Source organism: Choristoneura fumiferana, chromosome 2 (genome assembly GCF_025370935.1).
Source record: "Choristoneura fumiferana chromosome 2, NRCan_CFum_1, whole genome shotgun sequence".
Lineage (NCBI taxonomy): Eukaryota > Metazoa > Arthropoda > Insecta > Lepidoptera > Tortricidae > Choristoneura > Choristoneura fumiferana.
In genome coordinates, this window is record NC_133473.1 from 6389110 (window position 1) to 6406870 (window position 17761).

At 36.6% G+C, this 17761-nt stretch overlaps 1 long non-coding RNA gene across 1 annotated transcript; it reads left to right on the plus strand.

The window, feature by feature from the left end:
* Positions 1 to 3417: 3417 nt before the first annotated feature.
* Positions 3418 to 5522, plus strand: LOC141441644 (uncharacterized). The gene is made up of 2 exons (XR_012452828.1): positions 3418 to 3786; positions 5301 to 5522. It is a non-coding gene; the product is annotated as an uncharacterized lncRNA (long non-coding RNA).
* Positions 5523 to 17761: the final 12239 nt, after the last annotated feature.

Consider the following 17761-nt stretch of genomic DNA (forward strand, 5'->3'; position numbering starts at 1 on the left):
AGCTGACGCTTTTTGTAGACTAGTGACGATGCGTGACAATAGGTACATATGATTATAATTTTTTTTCTCATTCATTTACACGCTTCAATGAAGGAAAGTAAGAGCTGCAGAGCGCTAATCAAAATGTACCATTTTGCGCCATCGGTCTACTAATTACTATTGGTTACACTGTGATGCTCTCTCTTTTTATTATATTCGAATAAAAAAGGTGAGATGGTTCCATGCGTATCTAACGTATAAAATACAACGTGTCTCTACCGTCTGGACAAAGATGAATAGAACGTGTTGATTAGTGTTTATTTCTAACTTATATGTACAAAGCCTTATAAATACCAAACACCACAGTATCAATGGAGAAATAAGTGATTTAAGATTTAATACTTCGGATCGGAACAGCCTGTATGAAGATACTAAATATAATAATAAAATGATTTTTTCATATTCATATAGATTCGCGCTGTTATCGTTCATCCACCATTACCTTTAATATATCGTTTTCTAGATTTTTTTACCAAAACCCAAAACTAACCAAACCTACTATAGACACTGGCAAAATTGTCCACCAATGGACAGAGCCATATTTAAAAAAACCAGTAGGTATATTCAACTAATCAAATAATTTACATTAGAACATTCCTGAGAAGGAACTCCACTCAGGTTTCGGTCATTATCCAGAGGCTATAGACGCATTGTATAAATGTTTAGAGAGTGGTAAAACAGGCCCTGCGTATTTTATTAGATCAAAGTCAAGTTCAAATATTTGGAATTCAGTGAGTGGACCCAGCAATGTCCTCAGCATTTAAAAAAAAAACAATTAAAATGCTACTTTGTCTCACGGAGTGAGCAAAATGCGATTTTGCTCACTGATTTTTCATAACAAAACCTGCCTGTTTGAGGTGCTGAGGTGAAAAATATATTATTAATTATGTTAGTGTCAATGTCGCACCTCGCACGCCAATCGTCGACTTTCATTGTTTTCCTGAGGATTAAGATGAGAAAGAAAAAGAAAACCGATTTTTTGTTTCGAGTTCTGAACGTTAGCAAACTAGTTTAAGAAAAATATTGTAAAATTTGTAAGTAGCATAATATTATATCTGAAAAACAATTGTGTGTAACTTTAATAACTAATACTGACAGCTGCATTGAGTTCCTTTCGCAACTTAACTTATAGGGATTGCAATACTAGAATATACAGAATAGGTCAACTTCGTAAGAGCAACACTAAAATGTCGGTAGGCATTATAAGTCATGCAGTCATGAATATTTACTATGGCGTGTTTTCGATTTATAAGCATTCTAATAGTTCGAATGTTGTTTCGACCAACTTTGCTAATAATGACAGTGAATGCGGGAAGAAAATTTTAGTTCTTTCGGTGGAATTGCGCGTGGGTAAGGGTGTTTGTTACCAGACCAATCGATCGATTGTCGATCGACGGCATCGATCGACGTCGATCGAAGTTGATCGACTGGTCTGGTAGGAACAATCGATCGACGTCGACCAATCGGTTCTACCATCGATCGAAGTCAATCGACTGGTCTGGTAGGAACAATCGATCGACGGATACCGGTTGACATCGATTATCGATCGACGGCATCGATCGACGTCGATCGACTGGTCTGGTAGGAACAATCGATCGACGTCGACCAATCGGTTCTACCATCGATCGATGCCATCGATCGATGATCGATCGATTGGTCTGGTAACACCCTAACAGACGATCGAGTACCTAACAAGTTCCTTCTTTCCACCCTCACGTGCCCTCACCATCTCAATAGCGGGCAGTCTAGTTCTACAGTTCATTTCTTGCGGAACTTTTTGCTACGCACGGCCAAACTTAGGAATTGGCTTGTAGCGCCTGTATTTCCGGACCGGTAGAACTTGGTGATCTTCAAATACAAATACAGTTCAAAAATCGAGCTTACACTTTTCTCAAAAGTCCGGCAATGCACCGTAAACCCATTCTAAATCGTGATTAGCTCAAAAATTCTCGGTAATGGGTTCCGACTGTTGAACTTTAAGTTGCTTAACAGAGTTCTACCTAGGCTCTCTTTTTAGAAACAATTATTATTTACTAGCTTTTGCCCGCGACTTCGTCCGCGTGGAAATCGGTTATCGCGCGCTGTTCCCTCGAGAACTGTGCATTTTTCCGGGATAAAAAGTAGCGTACATCACTCTCTGGCCCATAAACTATCTCTATGCCAAAAATCACGTCGATCCGTCGCTCCGTTTCGACGTGAAAGACGGACAAACATTCAAACATACAAACACACACACTTTCGCATTTATAATATTAGTATGAATATTCGCACACGCACTAAACAAGTCAGAAAGTTAGTAGTACATTAAACTCATCCGAAGTCCTTAAATAGTAGTAGTGGCTCTGAATACTCGTGTCACTCTGAGAGGTATTCAAAACAATATGCTAGCCCACCAAAACTAGGTCAAGAGGCAAACGCGGAGACAATGGCTGCCCGACAAGCTGTTGCTTGAAGTTTATAGGTAATAACTTTTTGATAAAAGGAAATTCATTAAGGTTTTCTTCGAACATTGCTGGGAGCTTTCAAGCCTCGGTGTGTCGGAACAAAACGCCGGCAATCCGGATTGGGGGGTGCTAGATGAATAATACCTACTTTCAAAATCAATGAGTACCTTCACGTAAAATCAAATTGACAGAGCTGTTTGACCACAGCGACATTAAAATTCTGGTTGTACTGTAGCCAGTATCCAATATGATGATTGTTATTTCAGTTTATTCAATTAATAACCTAACCATAAAAAGAAACATTTTTAATACAAGCTTTTTTTGCTGACTGTTCTTTTTGTTGACTGTACTTGCATTGTCACCCAATCTACATTAGCATACCAAATTTCAAGTCTATGCTATTAACCGTTCCATTAAGTTGGTCGAGTTTAACTTGCAAGATTTGACTACAGACAGACAGACAGACAACGGGACAGGTGAAACTAAATAAAAGGTAGGTATGTAGGTATTTAGAATCAGTTTAAAACGTTTATATCCCCCCCCCCTTTCTGAAATATAAAGTTTACATAAGCATTTAATATAATTAAAGCATTTTTTAAGTCGCCAGGCGATTTAGCTAAGCATAATACCTCCTGTACCTAATCTACCTTCACTTTCCGGACACCTTAGAAAATGCGATCGACTTCGACTTTATTACGAATCTCTAAATCCCAACTAGTAATTCTTTATTTAGTTACCGAGAATATTTTAACGCCTGATAACGCCATAAGCAAAGCAATAATACCTACTACATTTCGCTATTCATCCAATAATTAATAAGACAAATATTCTACCATCCCAAGGTTACATGCGTACGTACAAATTTAATTAAGTACTTAAACATTTTACTTATTTCCTTATTTCATTCAATTCGAATTCGAAAACATAACTTCGATATTGATTTCATTCCAAAGTAAAAACAAAACGCAAACTTTTGACATTGACATTTATTTTAATGCGAACGAAGTCCCCTTGCAAAGAGATTATAACCACTACGTTTTCCCCCTTGTTGTAAACAAACAATCTGAGGGAATATTATGAAACAATTAATTTTAAACACTGAATAATATTGTTTTTATTGTATTAGAGTAATACATAGTGAACTTATTCACAATGAAAACTGAAGAGGCAACCTCTCGAGACTGTTTGAGCTGTAGAATGGTCGGTGCTGTTGGACTCATCGGTATTGGAGGTTACCTTGCAAATCAAGCTTTTAAAAACAAAACTCTGCCTGGCAGGGTCCTTATTTCCACCTTATCTCTTAGTAAGTACTTATTCTTCAAATAAGAAAGCTCTTTGATAATAATACACCTTTACTTACGAGTTATCTGCTGTGAAAACTTTCACTTGGATGGAAGAGGTGAATATTGCCACCAAAGAATAAGGTTGTACGTTCTACCTTCTCATGAGCTCAAGAGCTCTAATGTTAGGTCTGCTTTAAGACAGAACAGTGCTGTGCTTTGGCTGGTACACCCTGGGCACTAATATTACCTAACCTGGCTACCTGGTACAGTCAAAGACTTCAATCAAATTCATGAGCATGGCACCCTTTCACAGTAAACATCATAGTGACATCATATTAATTCATCATCCCAGCCTATGTCCCACTGCTGGGCACAGGCCTCCTCTCGAAATGAGAGGGCTTGGGCTGTAGTTCCCACGCGGGCCCAGTGCGGATTGGGAACTTCACACACACCATTGAATTGCTTTGCAGGTTTGTGCAGGTTTCCTCAAGATGTTCTCCTTCACTGTAAAGCTTGTGGTAAATTTCAAATGTAATTTCACACATGAATTCTGAAAAACTCTAGAGGTGCAAGCCGGGATTTGAACCCACGATCCTCTGCGTGAGAGGCCATAGGTCAAACCACTCGGCCACCACGGATTCCATATTGTATTAATTATCAATGAAAATCGTAATGACTTCCTTTGAAAAGGTTCCATGGTGGCTCATGATGCATGATGCTTGAGTGTACCTACTAATAAATATATTAACTATAACTATGAAAGTTTGGGAAAATAGATTTGTGGATCTTTCATGCAAAATATACTAAAGGGATTATCTATAAACTTTAGGATGCAGTTAGTTTATAACCTTGATATGTTTACCTTTGGTACTTGTAAATGGCGGGCCGCGGGCCCAATCCGGACCGCCAGCCAATTTTGTGCAGACCTGTAAACAGTAACTTGTATTATTGAGTAAATATTTAATAATTCATATTGATATATCAAAAAATCCTCGTTACTTTTTGTAAATATCATTTGCTTATTTGATAAACTCGAATAGAAACGGACCCTGATGGTATTTTTACTTTAAAAGTGGACCCCTGAAGAAACTTGGTGATCCCTGTTGTATAGTTTCTGTGCGAATTACAACTTTATCGACTTTTCTTTTGTAGGCAATGTTGAGGGATCAATACCTACCATGTAAGCTGCAGCACAGACTTAGATGAATAAAAAGCATACTTTTAATTCCAGGGAATTTAAAAGTTCCTCCTGCAAATTGATGTATGGGACTATTTCTATGATTTCTGTACTGATAAATTTGCAATCAAAAATATTTTTTAATATTTTTATGACTTATAAATAGCATAAATTAGAAAACAGTGATGCGTTTGAGACCCTAGAAAATAATATAGCATGGTTTTTATGCCAGAAAATTATATATTTCACATGGGATAGCAATATACAAATTCATCACTAATGGAATCGCTGGCAACTCTTTTATTATATAAAAAACTGAATTGGCAATCTAAAATTGTTTTTCCTTCTTTGTTACAGCATTTGTAAGCCTGGGGATTGCCAGATATAAGCAGACATTCCCATTTCAGAAAAGGACTGAAAAGGCATAGTATGAACTATTAAAATTACATTGATGTGTACAATAATTGTATGAAAACATTTAGTTAGGCATTAAGTAACTTATTAAAACTATATGTGACAGTAGGAAAATATGAAACTGTATTGTTACAAAAGAAAATAAAAGAAGAGTCAGAAACAATATTTTTGTCTTTTAGTTTTAGCTCACTAGATTTCCCATCAATTATTAAGTATTTAAGTATTATTAAAATTACTTACATAAACATCAGTCAAGCCGTTTCGGAGGAGTTTGGTCACAAATATTTTTAACATTGAGAATTGAATATATTAGATTGTTGCCATTTAATAATAAATCAGTTATTTTGTGTGTTAATTTAGTTACTTGTTGCACTAGTTGTAGTTTAAATAATATTTAATGTTGCCTACAGTAAAATGATTACCTACCTATACAGCCAACCAATTTGATTCCTAGGCTACCATAAAACCTTTTATACCAAAATAATATTTATTTCGTTGTATAAGCATTGATGATGAACAAAAAAAATTGGTTGATAAAGAGGGCTTTATGTATTAGAATAGAGGTTGAGAACCCTATCTTTTAATTATATAGAGCCCTCTGTGCAGTAATAGTTAAACTAAATAGAATACAACCCTTGCTTTTACCATTTGCAGAAAGCTGAACCAACAACATTCAGGTAGAGCTCCGCTGAATTTGTTCAAGTGTCCCATTATCATCATAGATGGCGCTAAAAGTAGTATGTAATGGGCTTTGACATATCGTTTATTATTTGTATACGTATACAAGTTGTTGCATTGGCTTCGCCCCTGTTCATTTTTTATTTTGTTTTACACAAACTTTGTCCTGACAACAACAAACACAAAAAAAATCCTATTTGGTGACATCGTTCGGAAGTTATGTGCTTACATACAATTGGGTGATTAATTTTTATTTATACTTAATAATAAGTTTCACGGGATAGAAATTAGCCACCCAATAATTTATATTATTAGCTAGCTATTCACCTTAAATGATATTGTAACGGATAACTCACGTCTTAAACCGAGTTTAGCTCGACATGTTTCGGGCTATTTCGTAGCCCTTCTTCTCAGGAGCACGCGACTCGGCGGCTGCCGCAACACGCACCAACATGTAAAGCTAAACTCGGTTTAAGACGTGAGTTATCCGTTACAATATCATTTAATATGAGCTATTCACCTGTTAATAACTATTATAATAATGTTTTACAGCCTATACGAGTACTTACTTCTATATTGATTGATGAATCAGTTTTGGAATTGTAAGTAGAAACTAATAACAAGTACTTTTTCAACTTTAGTTGGGAAACTTCAGTGTTACTTGTTGAATAAAAGATTAACTCGCTTTTTGTAGATTTGTTATAGTACTTTCGTGGACACTTTATAGGTAGATAAAAATAATTAAGTAATGAAATATAAGTACCTAGTATATAGTAGTATGTTTATTATGTTCAAGAGTGTTTTATTGTTAACTTTTTTTTTATAACTTACCCGTGAATGACCCCTGTCTCACCTGATGAAAAGTGCAGATGTGCCCAAACTCTTTCGATATGTACATACAAAGGTACCTCATCATCATCATGTCAGCCGAAAGACGTCCACTGGCTGGACATAGGCCTCCCCCAAGGCTCTCCACGCAGACCGGTCCTGTGCTTTCCGCATCCACCGCGATCCCGGGATCTTCAAAAAAAAAAACAGAAATCAAAATGGTTTATTAAAAGCAAAAACAAATTACAAGAAGGGTTTCCGTTGGTTCCACACTAGGCTAAGCCTGTCACGCCACACATCTTAACCAGGTCGTCCCTCCATTTTGTTAGAGGCCTACCGACAGCTCGTCTCCCGGTCCGCGGACGCCATTCGAGAACCTTCTAACCCCGTCGGCCATCAGTCACAAACAAACACGGTAGGTACAAAGGTATAAATATTTGCTAGACACTTCACTGTGAATGAAGCATCAGGCTCTAAATTGCAGGAGCGCAGTCAAAACCTCTTTGTCTATTTTAAGTGACATCTTGACATTAAGTCCTAATATTAAGTACTAGTACCTGGTAGGTCGGTAGTAGTAATTAGTAGTATACTACTATAGTAGTTTACCTGTGGCTTCGCGCGCGTAAATCATTAAATTTATACAGCAGCAGTTGAATTCAAACTCCGGGATTTTACAATATTCCCATGGGAATTACATCGTGGTCTTTATTGATGTAGCATTAAAAAAAACACGCCAAATTTCGTGCCCAGCATAGTAAGCGCTTCTCGAAAGTCCCGATGGAAATCGCCAATGAACTAAACAATAATAAAGTATGTACATAGTCCAAGAGTCCAACACCGCTCTAACCAACAACTAGGAGGTAAACGCTCCGTTATTCGATTACGTTCTCACATGCGACGAGCGAGCGGGAAGCCTAATCAACGATCTATTGACACAATTTTTTACCCTTCGAATGTTTTACTTGGGTAATGGAAGGAACCCACTATAGCGCAAAACGTTTCCATAGAATATTGATAACGTAGGTGGTTGTTTTTTTTTAGTAATTGCTTACCCTGGCCATAGCTGGGCAAAAAGGCGTGATAGGTAGTTTAGTGATTTAACATACTACTCATAAGTCCTCTGAATACAATGGCTCATGAGTTTCCGGACTTCGCAGTTCAGGTGCGGAAGTATATAGGCACATTTGAAATTTGCCATTAGCTTTTGGGTTAAGGAGTATATAGGTACAATAAGAAAACTTGCATGAACCTACCAAGCACCTCGTTGGTGTGTGTGTTGGTGTCAGCATGGATAGAAAACAGCACCTTGTACGAATGTTAGCGCGCATGTGCGTGCCCAGTTATACGAAACATGATAAATACATATTTTTTATCTGTAAATGTGTTGCCAATTCAATTTTCTGTCATTCTCTCGTCCAAGAATTCGCTTACTTTTTCTGGAAATAACTATAGGTTGTCATGTAATGACAGCGAGATTTTGACATTTACTCATTCAATTAATTATACCCCCTTTTGTGCAATAAGGCCGCTTGTAGACGTCCGTTGTTACCGGACAATGGACCGTTTTTTGCAGTGATGTATGGAATGGATTCGTCGCCGGACAAGTGTCCGGTGCATAGGTATACACACATTCATTGTACTCGTAAGCCATACAACACCGCAAGTCCGGCAAAAAAACGGTCCGTTGTCCGGTGAAAACAACGGATGTCGACAAGCGGCCTTATAGGATCGTTCGCGTGTCTGTTTGTCTGTCCATCTGTCACAGCCAATTTGTTCAGAAACTACTGAACCAATTGGGTTGAAAACTATTAAACATTACTTTCAAAATTACTAAATTACTACACTCTACCTCGTGCGGCCCAATGTGCAATAGAATGTAGACAATAAGTTCAAGGGAACTAGGAATATGACAATGCAACAAAGTTAAAATTCTTTTGTTTTTCTATTGTTTGACGGCAGTTTGACTTTATTCTCAAAACAATTAGATTCTAATTGCTTTCTCAATTTTTTTCAAAATATTTATATGGTGGGCTTCAGGAGGCCATAAGTCGATACCGTAAACTCAAGTTTCTATAGTCCCAACGTTCATCAATAGTCCAAACGGACGTTAACATTTCGAACAATTACGTAACTGCTAACGTCATCTAGGAGGTTCATCGTGCATGTATAGGATTAGGCTGCGATGAACCTCCTAGATGACGTTAGCAGTTCCGTAATTGATCGAAATGTTAAAAAGCTCGTTTGGACTATTGATGAACGCTGGGACTATAGAAACCTGAGTTTACGGTAAGTGATAACATAGAGATAAACGTTTGCAGGGAATAAAAAAACCGGCCAAGAGCGTGTCGGACACGCCCAAAATAGGGTTCCGTTTTTTGTATATATATTTTAATTCGCAATCTGTCCCTTCGGGACATTCAGCAGAAGTTCAAGTGCGTGTATATTGTCCTGGTCGGTGCGCGTCGAGTGACAGGCCCGTATCTATGCATACCAATTAGCGATCATTTCAGTAGGTCTTGGGTGGATCTCCTCTTCAGCCGACTAAATGTTGGTGTGTTTCCTCATCAGGTTATTAGCCAATTCGTTAGTATGGTTTTGTATTCTTATCCTGTATTTGTCTACGCATGTCTGAATCTCTTCTTGTACAGTACGAGAAAATTAAGTAATATTTTTTTAAGGATTTCGTAATTTATACGGAATCTTCCAAGTTTACGTATATTTTATACCTTAGGCTGCTATTTACTCTTAAACTACTAATAATTCTCAAGCAAACTTAGCCGTTATAGTTTTCCTTGAAAGTTTGATAAACTTACTACCATTCTGATTTTTTTCAAAATTTTCCACTCACCGGTTTAGATTTTAGAGGGGGGGGGGCGCTCTATTTTAATGAAAAATTGCACTTTAAACTTTAAAATATTTTGCAAACAAATCACTGAATCGAAAAATCGTTTTATCAACCCCCTAATGATTTTGAAAGAGCTATAAACGATAACCCACACTACAAGTCTGGATGAGAAAAAAAAATCACCCCCGCTTTACGTCTATGGGAGGTACACTAAAAAAAATATTTTGATTTTTTTTTGTACCTTTCGGCATAGTTTACATATTCGTATATATCCGTGCAAAATTACAGCTTTCTAGCATTGATAGTCCCTGAGCAAAGCCGCGGACGGACGGACGGACAGACAGACAGACAGACATGGCGAAACTATAAGGGTTCCGTTTTTGCCATTTTGGCTTCGGATCCCTAAAAAATACAGAAAATAATTCTTCCTTATTTTTTTTCCAATAGACGTAATCTAATAGGTGTACACCTACGCTCCCTACGCACCTACCTTCTTAAGACCTAGACGTGGTTCATCAGCATGGTTATTTATTTTGAATATTATTTCAATATTCTTAAAATTATTTATTCAATGATCAATTTTTACTTTATAAAGTACATTCGGCCGTTATTCATAGTGTTAATTGGTCCTTTATAAAGTACGCGAGGACTCACTAGGATATAATAAGTCCACCTACCTATACATTACATTAGAGCCTATAAAAAGTCCATGTTACCTACTAAAAATAACATAGGAAATTCTCGTAATACCTACGACGAGTATCTAGGAACCCTTTCGACTCGACTGTATAAGGACACAAATGCCCCGTTTGTCTTCTTCAGAAATGTATTATAACATAGATGCAAATACGTTGTGTACCAATTGTTTGCATTTATAAATATTTTATACATGCAATAAAACGTTTAACCAAATTTCGCCTTGCAGGCAATAATTCATCACCTCTGCGGTAGATTTTATATATTTATGTATTCTTTTTAGATTGCTTTTCAATTCCTTTCAGAATATTAACAACATCAATGTTGCCAACTTAACGAATGCAAACGAAATTGTTTGAGACACGTTTAGAATATTCTGTTCACGCCGCGAATCTAATAAAGAAGCTGGAATCCCGGCCATCAGTCAACATTAGCCTAAGTAGGTATAGCGGAATAATTCGAAGGGAAACTACGTAAATACTCGTAGTCGCTTTTTTTAAACCAATATGGAAGATGGGTGTTATAAGTTTTAAGGCTGTCCAGATTAGTTTTAATCTGAATTATCATTTTTATGTTAACGTCATCGACGTGTGGTGGTGATCTCTTACCATCAGGAGACCCACTTGCTCGTTTGCCATCCAGTCAAATAAAAAAAGCTTTTAAGGTGCAGATAAACTTAAACATTCATATTCACCATTTTTAGGGCTCCGTACCCAGAGGGTAAAAACGGGACCCTATTAAATTACTGAAACTCCGCTGTCCGTCCGTATGTCTGTCTGTCACCAGGCCGTATCTCATGAACCTTGATAGCTAGACAGTTGAAATTTTTATAGTATAGTGTATTAGTAGAAATAGTATAATAATAGGTATAATATAATTCTGTTTTTGCTAAATTGTAAAACTGCGGAAGGGAGGAGCGGAACCTCCTAACACGAGTAGGTTGTCATACTTACCAGGAGGGATCGAACATAACATATTGTATAAGTTACATTAGTTGATAAATGTTTTTCACCACACTAGCTCGAAAAAGCTTTCTTTATCCTTAGAAATCTGTGTGGAAAGTCGCTTTTTATCCTCTTGGCTCTTGGCTGGAAAGTTTTTGAAATTTGAACGTTATAGTGAACGGGTGCCGCCTTGAAAATACATATCGACCACTTGCTTTCACAACCACGTATCTAGCCACATTATATTGCTTTAGATTAGAATCATCTTTATGGTAAGTACAATAGAGTGTTAATTTGTTGTATACATTTCGGGTAGATACGAGGTTGAGGAAGTAAGCGTTGAATATTGACGTGTTCACAAAGAAAGTTCGTCATACATTGTCGAATTAATATTTAAATCTGTTAATTAATCTGTTAATATTCTTATCACTAAACATTCATTTAGTAATAATAAAGCTCATTTCAGTTTTCAGAAATTATTCCAAATGCGTCTAATAGAAAAAAATAAATGACACGTTCTGAAACGTGGTTTGTCATAAATTATTTCATTAATATAAATGCGTTAGTGTTTTCATTCTTGTTATTATTGTTGTTATTTATTAATACCAAAAAAATAGATAACATTTATTTACATTTTGTTCTATTACATAAGTTTTTTCGTCTTTATTCACAAAAAATAACGACAAATAGGTAGATAGATATGTGGTCGAATTCAGAACGCACCTACCGGAGGGAAAAAGTGCACACACTGTATTTACCAATTCTATTAATAATTATTTTAACTTTAAGTAGGTTTAGCTATTTGCATAAATGTAAAAAGTACTGGCTAACTCAATAGCCAAACGAAACGTCCAACCCAAACCCTGGATCTAGAAAGCTGAACTTATACTTGGATTTCGAAATTCCCTCTCTTTATGGAGACAAGAACGTGGATGTATTTTGGGATATTTTATTGGGATGAGAATTTTTCGATTTAGAAGAAGCCATTGGCATAGCTAGCTATCATAACCTGAAACTGATTTATAAGAGTGTTCAATTTATTTTCTTCCATCTACATTTTTCTCGCTGTCGTGAGGTGAAAAATTGTGTGTTTCGCTCGGCTGCATTTAAAGTTGTTTAGTGTTTGTTTTGTGTTGGTATTGTGTTGTGTTTGTTGTTCCGTGCCTTTAAAACCCTCTACTACGCTCAGGATTCTCGCTTCGCTTCAGCTTCCCTAGAATGCTCGCTAGAATGTTTGCGAAAACACTCCTGTTTATTTGATAAGCTGTTACCTGTAATATAATATTAGCTAAAAGAATGCGCATTACAAGCATAGATTACAAGTGAATAATCAAGTTTATTGCACCTTATTCACGCGTTCATCGGATGCCCGACTTATCTTTTTTTTTACATAAAAACTGACCGTGATTGACCCCTATCTCACCTGCTTTTAAGTACAGATGAGGCCAAAGGTGTATCTCACTGGTTCAGTAACAGCCTATTCATTCTAGCTTTGAAGAGCCCTAGATTGTACTTATGTGAAAATACAGACGACGGGAGCGAATTCCATATCAGCAGTTCGCATTATGAAAGATGAAGCAAACCGCTTCGTGCGGGCTGCGGGCCAATGGAACAATAACTACATAATGGTGAAGGCTTCTTGAATAGATTCTGCACACAATGACGCATGACATTGACATTAAGACATTGTGTTCTGGAATATCAACTATCTTCAGCCATGGCATATGCCCTATTGAAACATCGCATCACTGTATTTGATGCCGCAGTAATGTTATCATATCAACTTGTGCTACAATTAACAAGTGTAAAAAATCCTACTAATACTATAAACTAGCCTGTTACCCGCGACTCCGTCCGCGTAGAATTCGGGTTTCACTATCCCGTTGGAACTATTAAGTTTTCCGGGGTAAAAACTATCATATATGTCCTTCCCCGGGACTCAATCTACATGTATACCGAATTTCATGTACATTCGGTTCAGTTTTTTTTTGACGACCAGATGGCCTAGTGGTTAGAGAACCTGACTACGAAGCTTGAGGTCCCGGGTTCGATTCCCGTGTCGGGGCAGATATTTGTATGAAAATACGAATGTTTGTTCTCGGGTCTTGGGTGTTTACTATGTATTTAAGTATGTATCTATCTATATTTCTTTATCTAGCTTTCTCAAAGACAGCCGCTTCGTCAGGTTGTCATCTAAAAGACCTTACGATACATTCCAGTCACTGCAACTTGACTGTTGATGCGGGCTCCGCTTGCTCGTGTAGTAAAATAGTCAGAGCTGAGTCGGTTAGATATCTGGGATTGGCTATTGATCATCACCTCTCATTTAGATACCATATAGCTGCTCTCTCTAACAAGGTTCGGAAGTGTATTTATATTATGAAGAAGATCCGCGATTGTGCCTCGGAGCAGGTGATTCGCATAGTTTACTACGCACTGTGCCAATCAACCTTGCAATACTGTATATTGGTCTGGGGTAGCGCTGCTAAAACGGTTCTACTACAATTGGACAGCGTTATGCAATAAGCGATCAAGCGACAATGAGTTGAAACCGAGAAAATGAGTTTGTAAAATTTTAAATTTAAATCAGTTGCTGTAAGTGCATTTTTTGAGTTAAAAGTACAATTCTTACTGTACAGTTGTAGAAGTGTATATAATAATTACAAGTTAAAATAAAATTGCGATATGTATTTAAGTTTTTAAATTATTTACGTTTTTCCGCTTAATTCTTTATAGCACTAAATCTATGATCAGGCTAATTTATTTAGTAATAACGTACTATACGACAGAATTGTCGCTTGATTCTTTAATGCTTTTTGTTTTAGGTGAAATATAAAACAGAATAAGATTATATCCAAATATTTAAATACACTTTTTTAATGTAAGTCAAATAATATGTTAAATGTATGATTTGTAAACTTAAAAATCTCCTTCCGACAAATTTTGTGAAAAGCGTCAATATGGCTTGGTTTTAAGCCAAAAATAAATATATAGTGATTTTTAATTGGTGGTCAGGAATAAGAAAAAGCGATAAAGAAAGACGATCATACTGAATAAATTTGCCAAGGGCCCAATACGAAAATCAGCTATTCCTCTGCAGCGGGGAGTCAGACAAGGAGATGTGATCTCTCCGAAACTGTTCACCGCTGCATTGGAGGATGCTTTTAAGGTTCTGAACTTGAAAGAACGAGTCATCAACATTAATGGCGAGTACTTCACTCACCTTCGATTCGCCGACGATATTGTAGTCATGGCTGAGACCATGGAGGACCTCAGTATGCTCGCTGACCTCAGCAGAGTTCATTTATTTATTTAATGAAATTGCACAGTACATACATTTTACAGTTAGTACAACCCAGTAAGGGTGTTGCAGTAATATCTAACTGAGTTGGCCTGAAAATGAACATGGACAAGACGAAAGTCATGTCTAATGTTCATGTTAATTCGATATTGCGTTTTTATAATAACGGGAACGGTAAAACCAAAAGAATTATCGACAACTTTTGGGCGCTTCATTCGTTATTGAGATTATAAATGTCTGTTTATTTATTTTGTAAAAGTAACTTTGTCGCATGATTCTTTTTAACGTAACGAATGTTTGCTTAGGTTCATACAAATTTTGATGTGTCGCTTGATTCTACCCCTTATAATAAGGCAGTAGAAATCATTTTGTAACGGAAAATAGTCGAGTACATAGTTTCTCATGCTTAGAATCGACCTGCATTCATAACTTTTTTCTTCGATTTTGTCGCTTAGGTCGTTATTGCATAACGCAGTCCAATTAGAGAGGGCGCAGCGTGCGGTCATAAAGGTGATGCTGAAAAAACCATTTCGTTTTCCCACGGATGCACTTTACCGGGACTCCAAGATATTGAGTGTAAGACGTCTTTATATTTTAAAAGCTGTACTACGAGCGCACACTGTGATTACTAAATTGCCGACTTACAATCAGTTACTGACAAACGTGGATTTAGAGCTCCCTTACCAAGGACCAGATCCGCTTTTGCAAAGCGATTCCCTGCCTACATGCACTTACGCATTTATAACGCTGTATGTAGGGTGCACAGTATCCAACGCTGCACAACGGGCAAACTCATGTCGTTTTTGAGAAAGTGGCTTGCGTCTTTGTCATATATTGAGACGGAGGCCCTTCTTCGTGTCAGCCCCTAACCTCACTAACCGCACACTCTCTCTCTCACACACACACACACACACACACACACACACACAGGTTTTTTTTTTTTTTTGTTCATTCCGCTTTAGTTTTGTTAAATTGTAGTGTATTTGGTTTACCTTCATTTTACTTTAAGTTCCACTTCGCGTCTACTAGGTATTGCAGATATGTATGATAATCTTTTAAATAGCATAGTGCACTCCAAGGCCCCAAGATACAGGCTCTGCCTAGTTTGGGGTCTGCCAGATATTACTTTGTATGTTGCTGATGTGTATGATTTTTGGAAATAAATTATTATTATATTATTATTATTATATAATTATATTTATCCGTTGCTTAGTACCCATAACACAAGCTTTGCTAAGCTTACTTTGGGACTAGGTCAATTGGTGTGAATTGTCCCGTGATATTTATTTATTTATTAAAAAAAAAAAAAAGTTTTTAGACGTGATATACTTATTAAGTAAGGTCGAATATTTGTGTACAATATTTATGTGGTTGTTATACGCAGCCTGGGAAAGGGTTAATACTCGAATCAAATACTCAGGTTTGCTACCTATTGGAGCAAGAAGAAAGTCACACTTTCAAGTTAAACTTAAAATTTAAAACCTATACCTTGAGAACCTATCTACTTTCAGTTATCCTAGAAAGTATAAGGTTGCACTAGCGCACCCAATAAGAAAGTTCTTAAAATGTATTTTTTTATGTTTGTCTGTTTATGTCAGTAACCAATATTTAATGACCCCACACGGCGATCATTTTCATTAAGAGCAGAGGGTCTGTTAACACTGAATATTTATAAATTCTACAAATTAGTGCCAAGAAACGTCTTCCAAGAATTCGTTTATCACTACCTTTCACCTGGGAACTAAGTATTTCCGAATTAAAAACTATATCGAAAATACAAATTGAGACATGGATGGTCTCTTTTTCTGGTTTTTCTGTGCATCCATGTCTCAGTTTGTAGTTTTGACTCGAACCATAATAGTACCTTTCCTCTAAATCGATTCAGCGGTGTAAGCATGAATAGGTACATACAGACAGACGTTAGCATTAAACTTATAACTTCCCTCTTTTTACGTCGGGGGTTAAAACAGGGTAAAAGCCTGTCCTATTCATCAATTGACATCTTTTGAGTGTGGATTCTTATTAAATCATCATGAAAAAGTTAAAATACCAAAATGAAATAATAGCAAGGGTAGAAGCAAAACAGACGATAACTCGATAGCCAAGGATGTAGGTCGCACGGTTTAATTGAGTTTTCCTTCGTTTGATAGAGTTTTTTGTCCTGAAGAGATAAAGTAAAAAATCGGCCAAGAACCGACACGTTCTTACGTCCAGGATAGGGTTCCGTGGCGATTACGAAAAGGTCAAGCAATGTTATCGTAATAATTGAAACGCTTTTAAGTTAAAAGGCGGGTTTTTATGTACGCACAGTCAAGGAAATTAAGTTACGTCCCAGGTAGACCTTTTCTCATTTGTGTCATGATTTCTTTAACAGATGTATGGAATGTCAATATGATTAGTAGCACAAAGGTTCCACCCTGAGTAGTGATTTAATTTTCTTGACTGTACTCGTACAGGTACATAATTATTAAAAATCCTTTTTAATAAGTCACTATCTTGATAATAGCTGGACCGATATTAATGCACTTTTCACCGTTACCGTTGAAATATGCTTAATCAGAATTCATACAAATATACTTAAGTACCTATTTAATTAACTAAAATCTTATGTTCATTTTCCAAAAAACACTAAGTATCGTATCGTATACAATACTCGTACACGTACAATTATAACATTTTGCACCCTTGTCTTTGCAACCTACATACGTAGACAATAACCGTTTTCAATGATTCTCTGTTAACTTTACTAAATATATTTGTTACGGGATGAAGACCGTACTTGTTATCTTTAATCATTCTGAGAGGAGGCTTGTGCCAGGGGGAGATGATGATGATAATGATTGTTCTGAGATTAAAGGTTAACCCGGTCTACATCCCTTAACAAATACACAATATACATAGAGTTAACTACATAGATTACAGATTTACTTTCTTGAGGTCGGTTAAAAAGGCTCACCAGGTTTTAGTTAAAAATAACCGTAGTCTAACAATAACCAGCGTAGTAGGTATTATACTAAGTATATCATTGTTCTGAGACTAAAGGTCATTCCGGTCTAAATCCCGTAACGAACATATCTAAAAAAAAGCCTACACCTAAAAAAAAGTTAAGGTT